Source organism: Somniosus microcephalus, chromosome 9, assembly GCF_052327205.1.
Source record: "Somniosus microcephalus isolate GS21.2 chromosome 9, FLI_Smic_1.0, whole genome shotgun sequence".
NCBI classification, from domain to species: Eukaryota; Metazoa; Chordata; class Chondrichthyes; order Squaliformes; family Somniosidae; genus Somniosus; species Somniosus microcephalus.
The window spans coordinates 208,677,292-208,692,317 of NC_140995.1; the positions used below are offsets into that span (position 1 = coordinate 208,677,292).

Genomic DNA, 15,026 nt, shown 5'->3' on the forward strand with positions numbered 1-15,026 from the left:
ATTTTAACACAAATGGCACCTCCCCTATCCTACTCTCAATCCGAGAACTGTATCGTCACAATGAATACAACATTAAAACAAAGCCACTCACTGGCTTTTAAAAATGTAATCCGCTTCAGTAAATGCCTTACATGTATTACACATACACTGATTGCAGTCTCTACTTCTCACAAGGCAGCATTCAAATGGCAAATCCATCCAAACATTCAATCCTTTAGCTCAAAACTACCACAGTCTTGCTATTGTCTCGGGCCTGCTCAATTTTTTCAATTTTAAAATTCTCATCCTCATTTTCAAATCCCTCCATAGCCTTGTCCCTCCCTATCTCCAACCTTCTCCAGGCCTACAAGCCTTCGAGATCTCTGCACTCCTCCAATTCTGGCCTCTTGTGCATCCCCGATTTTAAATCTCTCCACTATTGGTGGCCGTGCCTTCAGCTGCCTTGGCACCAAGCTCTGAGATTCTCTCCCTAAACCGCTCCACCTCTCTCTCTCTCTCTCTCTCTCTCTCTCTCTCTCTCTCTCTCTCTCTCTCTCTCTCTCTCTCTCTCTCTCTCTCTCCTCCTTTAAAACCTACCTCTTTGACCAAGCTTTTGGTTACCTGTCCTAATCTCTCAGGTGGCTCAGTGTCAAATTTTGTTTGATAACTCTGAAGTGCCTTGGGACGATTTACTACATTAAAAGGCGCTATATAAAACGTGATATCAAGAACCGGCTGAGCGCACTGGATACAGGAAAGCCTATGGGCCCCGACAACAACATCCCGGCCGTCGTACTGAAGACTTGTGCTCCAGAGCTAGCCGCGCTTCTAGCCAAGCTGTTCCAGTACAGCTACAACACTGGCATCTATCCGACAATGTGGAAAACTGCCCAGGTATGTCCTGTCCACAAAAAGCAGGATAAATCCAATCTGGCCAATTACCGCCCCATCAGTCCACTCTCAATCATCAGCAAAGTGATAGCACTGTCGATGACACTTTCCATCAAGCGGCACTTACTCACCAATAACCTGCTCACTGATGCCCAGTTTGGGTTCCGCCTGGACCACTCAGCTCCAGACCGCATTACAGCCTTGGTCCAAACATGGATAAATGAGTTGAATTCCAGGTGAGGTGAGAGTGACTTCCCTCAACATCAAGGCAGCATTTGACCGAGTGTGGCATCAAGGAGCCCTAGTAAAATTGAAGTCAATGGGAATTGGGGGGGGGGGGGGGGGGGGGAACTCTCCACTAGCTGGAGTGATACCTAGGAAGATGGTTGGAGGTCACTCATTTCAGCCCAAGGATATCGCTGCAGGAGTTCCTCAGGGCAGTGTCCTAGGCCCAACCATCTTCAGCTGCTTCATCAATGACCTTCCCTCCGTCATAAAGTTAGAAATGAGGATGTTCGCTGATGACTGCAGTGTCCAGTGCCATTCGTAACTCCTCAAATAATGAAGCAGTCTATGCCTGCATGCAACAAGACCTAGATGACATTCAGGCTTGGGCTGATAAATGGCAGGTAATATTCACACCACACAAGTGCCAGGGAATGATTATCTCCAACAAGCAAGAGTCTAACCACTGCCCCTTGACATCATTGAATCCCCCACCAACAACATCCTGGGGATCACCATTGACCAGAAACTTAACTGGACCAGCCACATTAATACTGTGGCAACAAGATCAGGTCAGAGGCTGGGTATTCTGTGGCGAGTGTCTCACCTCCTGACTCCCAAAAGCCTTTCCACCATCTACAAGGCACAAGTAAGGAGTGTGATGGAATACTCTCCACTTGCCTGGATGAGTGCAGCTCCAACAACACTCAAGTAGCTCAACACCATCCAGGACAAAGCAGCCCACTTGATTGGCATCCCATCGGCCACCTTAAACATCCACTCCCTCCACCACCGGCGCACCGTGGCTGCAGTGTGTACCATCTACAAGATGCACTGCAGCAACTCGCCAAGGACTCTTCGGCAACACCTCCCAAACCTGCGACCTCTACCACCTGGAAGGACAAGGGCAGCAGGCGCATGGGAACATCACCACCACCTTCAAGTTCACACACCATCCTGACTTGGAGGTATATCGCCGATCCTTCATTGTCGCTGGGTCAAAATCCTATATATATATAAATAATAATCAACTTTATTGTCATTGTTAGTGCACAAGTGCAGTACGAAATGTAGGCTTGCGGCTCCCGAGAGTGTACATTTAGAGACATTTAAACATACAACATTAATTTGGCTTGTAATACATTAACAAACATAATAAAGTGCATTGGCAGATGTGCAGGCTTTAGAGTTTATTTGTGGAGTTCAGTAGGATGACAGCCCTGGGAAAGAAGCTGTTCCTAAATCTGGTTGTTCGGGTGCGAATGCATCTGTAGCGTCTCCCAGATGGCAGGAGGGTGAACAGACTGTGGCTGTGGTGGGTAGGGTCTTTGATGATGGTCCGTGACCTCCGTAAACAGCGTTTCTGGTATATGTGCTCTATGGTCGGTAGCCGGTAATGCGTTGGGCAGTTTTGACTACCCGCTGCAGGGCTTTCCGGTCATAGTAGCTACAGCTGCCATGCCATACTGTGATACAGTTCATCAGGATGCTCTCTATTGTTGTGTGCAAGTTATTGTTGTGTGCAAGTCCTTGGTTGCAGCAGTCAGCAATTTGTGTATTCTTGTGGTGAACAAACTTCCTTCGGCAGAGTACGAGTGGGTTTGTAAAAGCCTTGGCTGCCAGCACGGTGCAGGCTGCAAATGTGTGCGCGCATGCATGCGCGCTGGGTGGGGAGGAAATCCCACACTTCGGTGGCAAACAACGACATTGAACCAATTCTCCACCAGCCACCCATTCGAATCCCACTTTCCTGCTCGCTACCCTGACTTCTTAATATTCCTCTTTCCTCGACCTTACTCCCTTTGAAAAGGATTTATGGACCCCCCTACTTCAATAGTTTGTGCCAGAAAATCCCACATCCTACCCACCCGCTGTGGAACGATATTTTTCTGACCTCCCTTTTCATTTGTTTCATAATTTGTTTAAATTTGCACCCTCTCATTAGCGTACCGCTGATCAGTGGAAACAATCCATCACTGTTAACCTCAACTTTGTCCTTTGTAATCTTGAAGACCTCGAACAAGTCACCCCTTAACCTTCTCCGCTTCAGTGGAAAGAGTGCTAACTTCTCCAATCTCTATCCACAAGTGTAACTCCCTGTTCCAGGTAACATCCCAGTGAAGCTGCACTTTCTCCACTGCTCCGATAGCTCTCCTACAATGGAATGCTCAAAACTACACACACAAAACTGCAACTGCAGTTTAACCACGGTCATGTAACAAGTCTAACGTTTCCTCCATGCTTTTTTATTCTATGTCTGTGAATATAAAATTGAGGATTCAGTTCAGCCGGTTTATGGCTGCACCTATTTGTGCAGCCACCTTTATTAAGCTGTGTTTCTGCACACCAAGATTCCCCCTCTGCTCCATTTAAAATCTTCTAGCCACTTGTGATAGATTGAAAGTCCCCACGTTAGTTTCCAGCTGGCAGGTCTTCCGATATTCCAGGGAAGGTCCATCCAAACTAGTGGTGAGAAAACATGTCCATTCAGGGGTGCTCAGCCCACTGGTGACCAGAGCAAACAGCAGCCTGCACTTTAAAAAAAAATATTTGTTCCTGGGATGTGGGCGTCGTTGACAAAGCCAGTATTTATTGCCCATCCCTAGTTGCCCTCGAGAAGGTGGTGGTGAGCCGCCTTCTTGAACCGTTGCAGTCCGTGTGGTGAAGGTGCTCCCACAGTGCTGTTAGGGAGGGAGGGAGTTCCAGGATTTTGACCCAGTGGCGACGAAGGAACAGCGATATATTTCCAAGTCAGGATGGTGTGTGACTTGGAGGTGATGGTGTTCCCATGCGTCTGCTGCCCTTGTCCTTCTAGGTGGTAGAGGTCACGGGTTTGGGAGGTGCTGTTGAAGAAACCCTGGCGAGTTGCTGCAGTGCATCTTGTAGATGGTACACACTGCAGCCACGGTACACTGGTGGTGGAGGGAGTGAATGTTTGTGGTGGATGGGCTTTGTCCTGGATGGTGTCGAGCTTCTTGAGTGTTGTAGGAGCTCATCCAGGCAAGTGGAGAGTATTCCATCACACTCCTGACTTGTGCCTTATAGATGGTAGAAAGGCTTTGGCGAGTCGGGAGTTGAGACACTCGCGGCAGAATACCCAGCCTCTGACCTGCTCTTGTAGCCACAGTATGTGTGTGGCTGGTCCAGTTATGTTTATGGTCAATGGTGACCCCCAGGATGTTGATGGTGGGGGATGCGGCGATGGTAATGCCATTGAAAGGTGCCAGAAATAGCATTTTCATTATTGCTCAGTTAGCACTGCCACTGGAAGCAGTCGGGATAATCCTGCGATCGGGATCAACAGAATCAAGGGCAGTAGCATCACTTCCTTACCTCACAGCACTGCCGCTGAAGGTGGGGCTGGCTGTAGCAAGTGCGGTGTGGTATACCTGCCACAATCGTGCTCCTGTCTAACTTGGCAGCTTGAACTCACTTGCTTCAGACACAATGGTCTATTGTGATCCACTAACCCGCTTTATGTTGCGGAAGTGCTTCAAGAGCAGTGCTGCAATATAACCCAAGGCTGTCGGTGCTGCGCAAGCTGCCCATCTTCTGGTGCAGTTACACTGCAGGCACTGGTTTCCAGACGCTGCTTACAGCGGTGCAAAGTTGGCCATGTGGTTATACTGCTGGCTTTGCACTGTGCTCCGATTAGGCAAAATGAAGCTCAGTGCGACATGCAGGCACGAACCCACACTCAGCAGCATCCAAATACCAGTTAAACATTTAGAGAGACTGGTTGCTAAGATTAGCAAGTTTTGAAACAAAAATTAAAAGAAAGTATGATGACGATGAACTGGTTGCAGTTTCACTACAGCTGATGCAAACCCCAAGCAGCATGATGGCAAACCATCTCAACACGTGACATCTCGGCAGGTCAGTAACATCATGCCCAGGTAGGGCTGCCAACTCTGGCTGGACGTATTCCACAGAATTGTAGAAACTTACAGCACAGGAGAGGCCATTCGGCCCGCTGTGCCTGTGCTGGCTCTTTTGAAAGACCAGTTGTGCTCAGTCCCACATCCCTGCTTTTATGTCCGTAACGCTGCAAGTTCCTCAAGGACTTGTCCAACTCCCTTTTAAAATTAGTTATGGAATCAGCTTCCAGCACCTTTTCAGGTCGAGCGTTCCAGATTCCGACATCTCGGTGAAAAAGAATTCTCCTCGTCTCCTCCCTTGATCTTTTCCAATGATTCGGAATCCATGACCTCTAGTTATTGACCCATATGCCAGGGGCAGTATCTATATCTATTCCCGATTTACTCTATCAAATTCCTGGAGGTTTCACCACAGGATCCCTCGCCGCCTGCCCCCCACACTCCCGCCATTGGTCGCCCGACATGTCCATCCTCAACACGCCGCCTTCCCCCACCAAGTGTAAAGTGAACAGACTGGAACTCAACTGGATGATTCTTCATCAGTCAAACAGCCAATTTTCCCTACTCCAATATTTTTATGACGAATAAAATGAAGGCACTCAAAGAAAATGAAAACAACTTGCTTTTTTTTTTTTTAATGCCCCTATGATTTTTTTCCCCAGGGTTGTTCGCAGCCAGTGTCCTGGAGATTAATCTTCAGTTCCATGCTAATCCTGAAGGGATGGGAACCATTCTCCCTGGTTAAGCCACCACGCTCCCTGGTTAAGCCACCACGCTCCCTGGTTAAGCCACCACGCTCCCTGGTTAAGCCACCACGCTCCCTGGTTAAGCCACTGTCGCAAACAGTTGCAATGACAAAGACAATGAGAGCACAGTATATTTCCAGCAGATTCCAGAACCATCGAGGCAGCCAGCAAACTTGCGCACGCGCGTTCGTTTTAAATTTGCACATTTCGTTTTCTGATCGCCAAACCATCCCCAAGGAGTGTCTTGTGCATGGCAAGAAGTGTCGAACCGCATTACTGGAGCACAGAGACGGGCTCAGAGCATCCACAGCCAGGAAAGATGGTAGACTCTCCAGGTGAGCAGCAGCATTGACACCTACCATAAGGAGCCTCCACTGCAGGCAACAGCACCACCTCATTTACAAAGTATTTACAGCACAGAAACAGGCCATTCGGCCCAACAGGTTCCTGCCGGCGTTTATGCTCCACACGAGCCTCCTCCCACCCTTCTTCATCTCACCAGTCAACATATCCTTCCATTCCTTTTTCCCTCATGTGCTTATCTAGCTTCCCCTTAAATGCATCTATGCTATTTGTCTCAACTATTCCTTGTGGTCGCGAGTTCCACACTCTAACCACTCCGAGTAAAGAAGTTTCTCCCGAATTCCTTATTGGATTTATTAGTGACTATTTTATATTTATGGCCCCTAGTTCACATCTCACCCGCAGGTGGAAACATCTTCTCTATGTCTACCCCATCAAACCCATTCATGATCATAAAGATCTCTATCAGGTCACCCCTCAGTCTTTTTTCTAGATAAAAGATTCCAAACCTGTTAAATCTTTCATGATAGGTATAACCTTTTACATTACAGCTCTGCTGCTAATGTCCAAGAAACATATATTAGAGGGCACAACAGTCTCAGTGTATGACTCAGTCGAGTTAGCAGATTTATTATCAACCTTCAATTACCATGATACTAATAGTCCACCCCCCTCCCACACAACTTGTGATCGGTGAACTTTCAATAGTTATTTACTAGAAATTATTTTTTCAACTAAGTGCACCATTTTATTACAGTTCAAGCCCCATTTCCCGAGCTGATGTCACAAAATAAATCCACCCGGATATATACTTTATTCGAGAAAATCCCTCCCCAGGAGAAACTTCTTTACCCAGAGAGTGGTTAGAATGTGGAACTCACTACCACAGGGGAGTAGTTGAGGCGACTAGCATAGATGCATTCGAGGGGAAGTTAGATTAAACACAAGAGAGGGAAAGGAATAGAAGGTTATGCTGATAGGATTAGATGAAGACGGGTGGGAGGAGGCTCGTGTGGAGCATAAACACCAGTATAGACCTGTTGGGTCGAATGGCCTGTTTCTGTGCTGTAGATACTATGTAATGTGCAAAAGTTGTTGTACCGAGTTACACACTGAATGCAAGACATACAAGCACTTGGACCTTCATTCATTCTCCAACGTCTCAGGACATTGGCTTGTGTTGGCCAACACAAAATCACCTTGCTGGCCTGAGCCAGTAGGCCGATCCTGTTCAGTTCACCAGCAGCCAAAAACAAAAAATGGTTGGCACTCTGGCTGCCATTTATGCTGCCATTGAGGTTGGCGCTGCCACTCTTGACCCATCAGGACTGCCAGCTGCAGTGACACAAAGTACGTACACGATACGTAATTTGCAGTGACCAAAAGATTAAAAAACACTGAAGGCTGGAAATTTGAAATAAAACAGATGAGCTGGAAACATCGGCAGGTCAGTTAGCATCTGAAAGAAAAAAGCCAAATTTAACGTTTTGGGTGGAACCCTTCCTCAGGACCGTTAAAGGTACAGTCCCTTCTGAAGGATTAATCCCCTTGTTCACTTCTGGATGCGGGCTGACCTGCCGTATGCTTCCTGCATCTTCTGTTTTCGGAACTGATGTGTGATGTTAAATAATGCAATCTTAAGAGGCTTTGGTTAGAAAACTGAAGAGCTAATTTCTAATGGTTAGAAAATTAGTCAGCTTTCATATAATTGGAAAGAAGGGGGCATTTCATCCTGCAGTGCCTTCCTTTGCTTCCGGTTATGAGCAAAAACAGGTGACTCTCATTTGAAGCATTAACCAGCAGTATCTTCAGTTTGTGTCCTTAATTGAACAATGTGCATTTGGAGAGAGAAGGGACAGTACAGATCTCGGGAGGAAAGAATGGGGAGAAAGAAAATGGGTGAGTGCCCATTTTTGTCCCAAATTAGTGAAACAACAAAGTCTCAGGAGCGTGTGGCTTTGAAACATGTGATTTGAGTTGTTTTGTTAGCAGCTCATTCATCACTTAAAACAGAAATTCTCCTATTTTCTTTAAAGGAGAATTTTCACTACCAAAGATGTTTTACATTTCTTGCCATCATCGCAGTTGGTGGATTTGCATCTTCAGTGTATGGCTTGGAGCAGAACTCCAAGATATGTTTCTCTAGGCTGTAAATCACACACAGCAGCTGTAGCCATTTACATAGAAATTACAACACAGAAACTGGCCGTTTGACACAACTGTGCTGGTGTTTACCCCCCTCACAAGCTGGAGTCCGAATCCCATGTGCTTGCCCTGTTCCACTTTCCTTCAATTCCCTATCTAACTTATCAAATGTTGACATGGCTCTGCTTCAATCACGAGTGAATGGCAGAGCCTCACAGCCCTGTGTGTAAAACATTTTTCTGCTCTCTGTACTGAATTGCTTTTTAAGCGATTACATATTGTATTAAATCTTGCATTTATGTTCACTTGTTCTAGACCCCTCAAACACTGGAAACACTGTTTCTAGTTACTTGGTCCCATCCCTTCATAACTTTAAAGCACCTCTTACCAAATCACCCCATAATCTCCCTCTTCTAATGAAAGTGTCGCACTTTTTCATTGGTCACCTCACCTCTGCGACAGAATACATCTTCATGGAGCCGACAGGCTTAAAACAGCATCAGAAACTTGAAGAACACATTACATTTGAAAGAAAGACTTGCATTTATACCGCGCCTCTCGCGACTTCAGGACGTCCCAAAGCGCTTTAGAACCAATGAAGTACTTTTGAAGTGTAGTCACTGTTGTAAAGTAGGAAATGCTGCAGCCAATTTGCACTCAGCAAGCTCCCACAAACAGCAATGAAATAAATGACCAGATCATCCGTTTTAGGTGATGGCTGAGGGATAAATGTTGACCAGGATACCGGGGAGAACTCCTCTCTCCTTCAAATAGTGCCATGGGATCTTTTACATCCACCCAAGTGGCAAGACTGAGCACTCCCTCAGTACTGCACTGGAGTGTCAGCCTAGATTATATGCTCAAGTCTCTGGGGTCAGACTTGAACCCACAACCTTCTGAATCAGAGACAAGAATGCTACCATTGAGCCACAGCTGCATCAACAGACTAAACACATGTACAGCAAGCAGAATATGTTCCAACTGGAATCATAGCATGTTTACAGGACGGAGGCAGTGCTTCAACCCACTGTGCCTGTGCTGGTCCTCTCAAAGAATTGCTCCCTTAGTCCCCATTCCCATACCCTTTGTTTTTCCAAATGTTTACCTTTCCTTTTTAAAACCGATTATGGATTCTGCTTCCACTGCTGTTTCTGGCAAGGCATTTTATGTCCTGACAACATGATTTTTAAAAAACCCACAATTTTCTATCCTCTCCCTTTGTTCATCAACCTAAATTGATGCCTTCTAGTAAAGCGCTTTGGGACGTCTGGAGAACATGAAAGGCTCTACATAAATGCAAGTCTTTCTTTCCTTTTGTACCTCATCAGATCTTCTCTGTTCTAATGGAAAGAGCCCCAGTTTCTGTAGTCTCCCCTTATAACTAATCCCACCAGGTACTATCTTAGTGAATCTATTCTGCACCCTCTCGGTGGCCTCGAGAGCCTTTCTAAAGCAAGATACTCAATATTCTAACCGGTGTAACCAACTATTTTCACCAGTGCAGCATCACCTCTTAGCTTTTGTACTCTAGGCCCCTATTTATAAAACCTAGAATCAGACAGTCACTTATGTGAACCCTGAAGTCTCTCTGCTTTGATTCTCTTTTTAATGTTTTACCATTTATTCTCCTTTTAAAGTTTTACCATTGAAGGTCCATGCCCTCTCACCTTTCCACCCAAAATTATCACCCCACATTCCTCTATTAAATTTCATCTGAAATCTCTGCACCCAATCTACTCACCTGTGTCCTCCTGCAGTCACATGAATCTTCTTCCAAATTTTTGTGTCATCTATAAATTTTGATTTGCCAACTGAGGCTGGCAAGTTATCCTGCTCCACCCACAATAAAAGTAAAAAGATAGTTAGAAAAGGCCACTTTTAGTAATGGAACAATTCATACTTTCAGTAACCATATGGCACAACACCAAAGTTTCAGATTTGTAACTCCCTGGGTGCTAGTACTTTTTTTTTCTACTTTACCACTATAGCCATATAAGAACATAAGAATTAGGAACAGGAGGAGGCCATATAGCCCCTTGAGCCTGCTCTGCCATTCAATAAGATCATGGCTGATCTTCAACCTCAACTTCACTTTCCTGCCCTATCCCCATATCTCTGAATTCCTCTGGAGTCCAAAAAGCTATCTATCGCAGCCTTGAACTTACTCAACGACTGAGCATTCAAAGCACTTTGGGGCAGAGAATTCCAAAGATTCACAACCCTCGGAGTAACAAAATTCCTCCTCATCTCAGTCTTAAAAGGCCGGCCCCTTACCCGGAGACTATGCCCCCTAGTTCTAGACTCTCCAGCCAGGAGAAACAACGTCTCAGCATGTACCCTGTCAATTCCCCTCAGAATCTTATATGTTTCAATGAGATCACCTCTCATTCTTCTAAACTCCAGAGAGTATCGGCCCAATCTACTCAGTCTCTCCTCATAGGACAACCCTCTCATCCCAGGAATCAATCTGGTGAACCTTTGTTGCACCGCCTCTAAGGCAAGTATATACTTCCTTAAATAAGGAGACCAAAACTGTGCACAGTACTCCAGGTGTGGTCTCACCAAGGCCCTGTACAATTGTAGCAAGACTTCCTTACTCTTATACTCCAACCCCCTTGCAATAAAGGCCAACATGCCATTTGCCTTCCTAGTTGCTTGCTGTACCTGCATGCTAACTCTGTTTCTTGTACTAGGACACCAACATTTAATAGTTTCTTACCATTTAAAAAATATTCCATTTTCCTATTCTTCCTACCAAAGTGAATAACCTTGCATTTCCCCACATTATACTCCATCTGCCACTTTATTGCCCACTCAATCTGTCGATATCCCTTTGCAGGCTCTTTGCATCCTCCTCGCATCTTACTTTACTCTAGATACATTGCACTCAGTCCCTTCATCCAAGTCATTAATATAGATAGTAAATAGCTGAGGCCAAAGCACTGATCCTTGCAGCACCCCACTAGTTACAGCCTACCAATCTGAAAATGACCTGATTATCCCTACTCTCTTTTCTGTCTATTAGCCAATCCTTTATCCATGCAAATACCTTACCCCCAACCCCATGTGCCTTTATCTTGCTTAACAACCTTTTATGTGGCACTTTAATCGAATGCCTTTTGGAAATCCAAATATACTACATCCATTGATTCCCCTTTATCTATCCTGCTAGTTACATCCTCAAAAAACTCTAATAAATTTGTCAAACATGATTTCCCTTTCATAAAACCATGTTAACTCTGCCTAATCATATTATGATAAGTTCCCGGTTACCATTTCCTTAATAATGGAGTCCAGCATTTTCCCCGACGACTGATGTCCAGCTAACTGGCCTGTTTTCTCTCTTCCCTCCTTTCTTGAATAGCGGGGTTACATTTGCTACCTTCCAATCGGCTGGGACCTTTCCTGAATCTAGGGAATTTTGGAAGATCAAAACCAATTCATCCACTATCTCTGCCACCACCTCTTTTAGAACCCTAGGATGTAGACCATCAAGTCCAGGGGATTTGTCAGCTTTTAGTTCCATTAGGTTCTCAAGTACTTTTTCTCTACTGATATTAATTACTTTAAGTTCCTCGCTCTCATTAGCCCCTTGGTTCCCCACTATTTTTGGTATACTTTGTGTCTTCTACTGTGAAGACATATACAAAATATTTGTTTAAAGCCTCTGCCATTTCCTTGTTCCCCAATATAATTTCTCCTGTCTCAGCCTCCAAGGGGCCAACACTTACTTTAGCTACTCTCTTCCTTTTTACATACTTGTAGAAGCTCTTGCAATCTGTTTTTATATTGCTAATTTACTCATTCTATTTTCTCCCTTTTTATCAATTTTTTGGTCATCCTTTGCTGGTTTCTAAAGCTCTCCCAATCCTCAGGCTTACTACAATTCTTTGCAACATTATAAGCCTCTTTTAATCTAATACTATCCTTAACTTCTTTAGTTAGCCACGGATGGATTACTTTTCCCATGGAGTTTTTATTTCTCAACGGAATGTATATTCGGTGAGAATTTTGGAATATTTCTTTAAATGATTGCCACTGCTTATCTACTTTCCTACCTTTTAATCTAATTTCCCTATCTACCTTAGCCAACTCGCCCCTCATACCGACGCAATTGGCTTTGTTTAAGTTTAAGACTCTAGTGTTGGACTTAAGAATGTCACTCTCAAACTCGATGTGAAATTCTATCATATTATGATCACTCCATATGATTGGTGATACATTTATGCAGCTTTTCAATAAAGAACAGTCCATATTTCCTACATTACAACAGTGACTACACTTCAAAAATACTTCATTGGCTGTAAAGCGCTTTGGGATGCCCTGAGGTTGTGAAAGGCGCTATATAAATGCAAGTTTTTCTTTCTTTTTATATTCTACACTTATTAATTTACTGTCATCCAAATTTTATAGGGTTGAGGAGTCAAGTGACTATTTAAAAGAAAATTTCTTAATCTATAGAATGCCCATATTTAATTTCTAAACGCAACCATTAATACTTATCCGCTAGAAAGAACTTGTAACTATAACAGCACCTTTTATCTCCTCAGGGGGCCATTCGAAAGCATTTCACAGTGAATTAACTACTTCAGGAGTGTAGCCACTGTGGTTATGTTGGGGAACACAGCAGCCAAATTGCATACAGCAAAGTCCCACCAACAGCACTGAGATAAAGGCCAAGTTAATCTGGTTTGGTGCTGTTGGTTGAGAGAGAACTCCCCTGCTCTTTTTTTTAAAAATATATAAAAGACCGGGCCTCGGTTTAATGTCGCAACTGAAAGTCACCACCTCGGGCAGTGCAGCACTCCCTCAGTATGGCACTGATGTGTCAGCCAAGATGATGTGCTCAAACACTGGCGTGGGGTTTAAAACTACAGCCTTCTGACTCAGAGAGGAGTGCGCTACCACTGAGTCAGAGTTTAAAACTACTTTTTGCTAAAAATGTTCAAAGAAACTGTTCCATTAAAAAATGGAAGTTTTCAGAAAATTGTCAAAATTTGTAAACTTTAGTGAAATCATTATTTTCATAAAACAGCCTTCATAATAAATGGATTTAATGATGTGAGAAATTACTTAACTGCTATAAAAACAAAAAATAATTTCAGGATGTCCAAAAGACAGAGTTTAGGAACTATAGGGGGAAAAATTTGGTAGGTTGGCGCCTCCCGCTAGCGCCTCTGGGGGGCGCTAAGAACTTAGCGCCTGAGCGCGGCAATGTTAGCGCTGCTCGCGAAATTGACCAGCCGTGTTACGGCAGCGCTAAACACTACCGCCACGATCTCTTGCATCCACAGATTGCGACACCAGTCAAGCGTGCAACACCCCGGTAGCGCCCAAGACCAGGTATTGAGTCACGCCCCCTGCCTTAGCGCCTGCCGCTAGGAATGACAGATAGAGGGGACATTTTCAAGTTGGGAAGGGGCTGGGGGGGAAGCGCTATTTAAGGGCGGGCGCCTTTTCTCGTTGGCAAAATTTTTGGTTTTAACGCTGTCCTAAGGAGTTTTGGCGCTCAGCACCACTTTTGAGGTTCCTAAGTGCCGAGCTCTTTCCCTGGGCCTATCCATTAGTGCTTCCAACACAACTGCTTCTGAGGTCCCTCCAGGCCGAGATTCAAGGCTGCAATGAGCAGGGTGCGGCTGGCCAGCAAGATGGCCCCTCCCCTTTAAGAACTGGACGGCGCCAGTCTGCCTGGCTTCCATGGTAACTGGCATCGCCTGAGCTTCGGTAGCGTTCTGAGGTAGCGCCTCGCTCCCTGATGTTTGCGCCTTGAGAGGTGTGTAGCGCCTGATTTAGCGTTCAAAACACCTCCAGGGGCGATAGAGGTGAATTTTGCAGTCAGAGGCGATAATTAGCGCTGGGCACTAAACTTTGCGCCTGGCCGATATTAGCACCCCAAAATAGGCGATACCGAATTTTTCCCCCATAGAATTTGCACCAAAGGCACTCGGTGGACCTCAAATCGCCAATGCCGAAATTTGGCCTTTAAAAAAAACTGTTCTTTTAAATGCTGGTAAAATATAAAATTCTACACTGATCTAACTCGGTTGATGAGCATATGGACAGATAGAACATAATACTGATCAGCAAAGCGGCAGCCTCAAACGGAAATGTTTATTAAGCAGCAATTCAACCAACTGATCAAAGTGACACTACAGGCTTCTCAACATCAGACGACATTGTGGAGCCGATTTTCAAATGACTCGTTTACTCTGCAAAATTTTCTTTTTACAATCCTGCAATAGTCCCTTTCAAATCTTTTGCAGTTTGAACCTAGTGGCAGGCTGAGTGATGATTGGCCACAAAGGTGTGTGGGGTTTGTGTGTCAAATGGGCTGAGTGGAGAAAGACGGGCTCTTAAAAAAAAAATTTTAAACTTGCAACATTTTCCACAATTTTGATTCTCGTTACTGTAGCAAATGTTGGCAGTCTTTCAAATGTTAACATTGATCCCACTGCCGTTTGTTGCCCTGCCCCCTCCGTGGTCTATCAGCCTGTCCTGGTCACATTTCTAAGCTGTAGAGCTGGTAAACAGTTATCAAGCCCAACTGCAGCTACCACCGAGAAACAGTGGGTGGCCTGTGTTCGCATGAAACCCAGATTGTCACAAAATAATTCGGCATTGTTGTACAAGCTGCAACAAAAATCCCCCAAATACTTGGACTGCATTTCTTCCAGATTTAGCCAAGGAAAAAAAAAGTTCGAGCCCTCCGCCACTTTAAATGATCATTTATTGAAGCCAACGCCCAGAAGATTTGCAAATGTGAACACTCTCTTCAGGCATCATCTCACAAACCACGATTAAGCCGGTATTACATTGGGAGTTTAGTGAAGCTTCCTTACCCCAACCCCCCGAATATTTT

The 15,026-nt window shown here is 44.8% G+C and overlaps 1 protein-coding gene across 13 annotated transcripts in view; it reads right to left on the reverse strand.

Annotated features, from left to right (window-relative positions):
• fynb (FYN proto-oncogene, Src family tyrosine kinase b) overlaps positions 1 to 15,026 on the reverse strand; it is a 278,988-nt gene that overhangs the window by 253,252 nt on the left and 10,710 nt on the right. For 8 of the 13 annotated variants that reach the window (XM_085997844.1, XM_085997837.1, XM_085997838.1 and 5 more), the window contains exon 2: positions 9,909 to 9,997. The exons of the other annotated variants lie outside the window; for them this stretch is intronic. The gene's annotated coding sequence lies outside the window, so the exon portion shown is untranslated. The remainder of the gene's footprint in view (positions 1 to 9,908; positions 9,998 to 15,026) is intronic. 13 annotated transcript variants of the gene reach the window in all.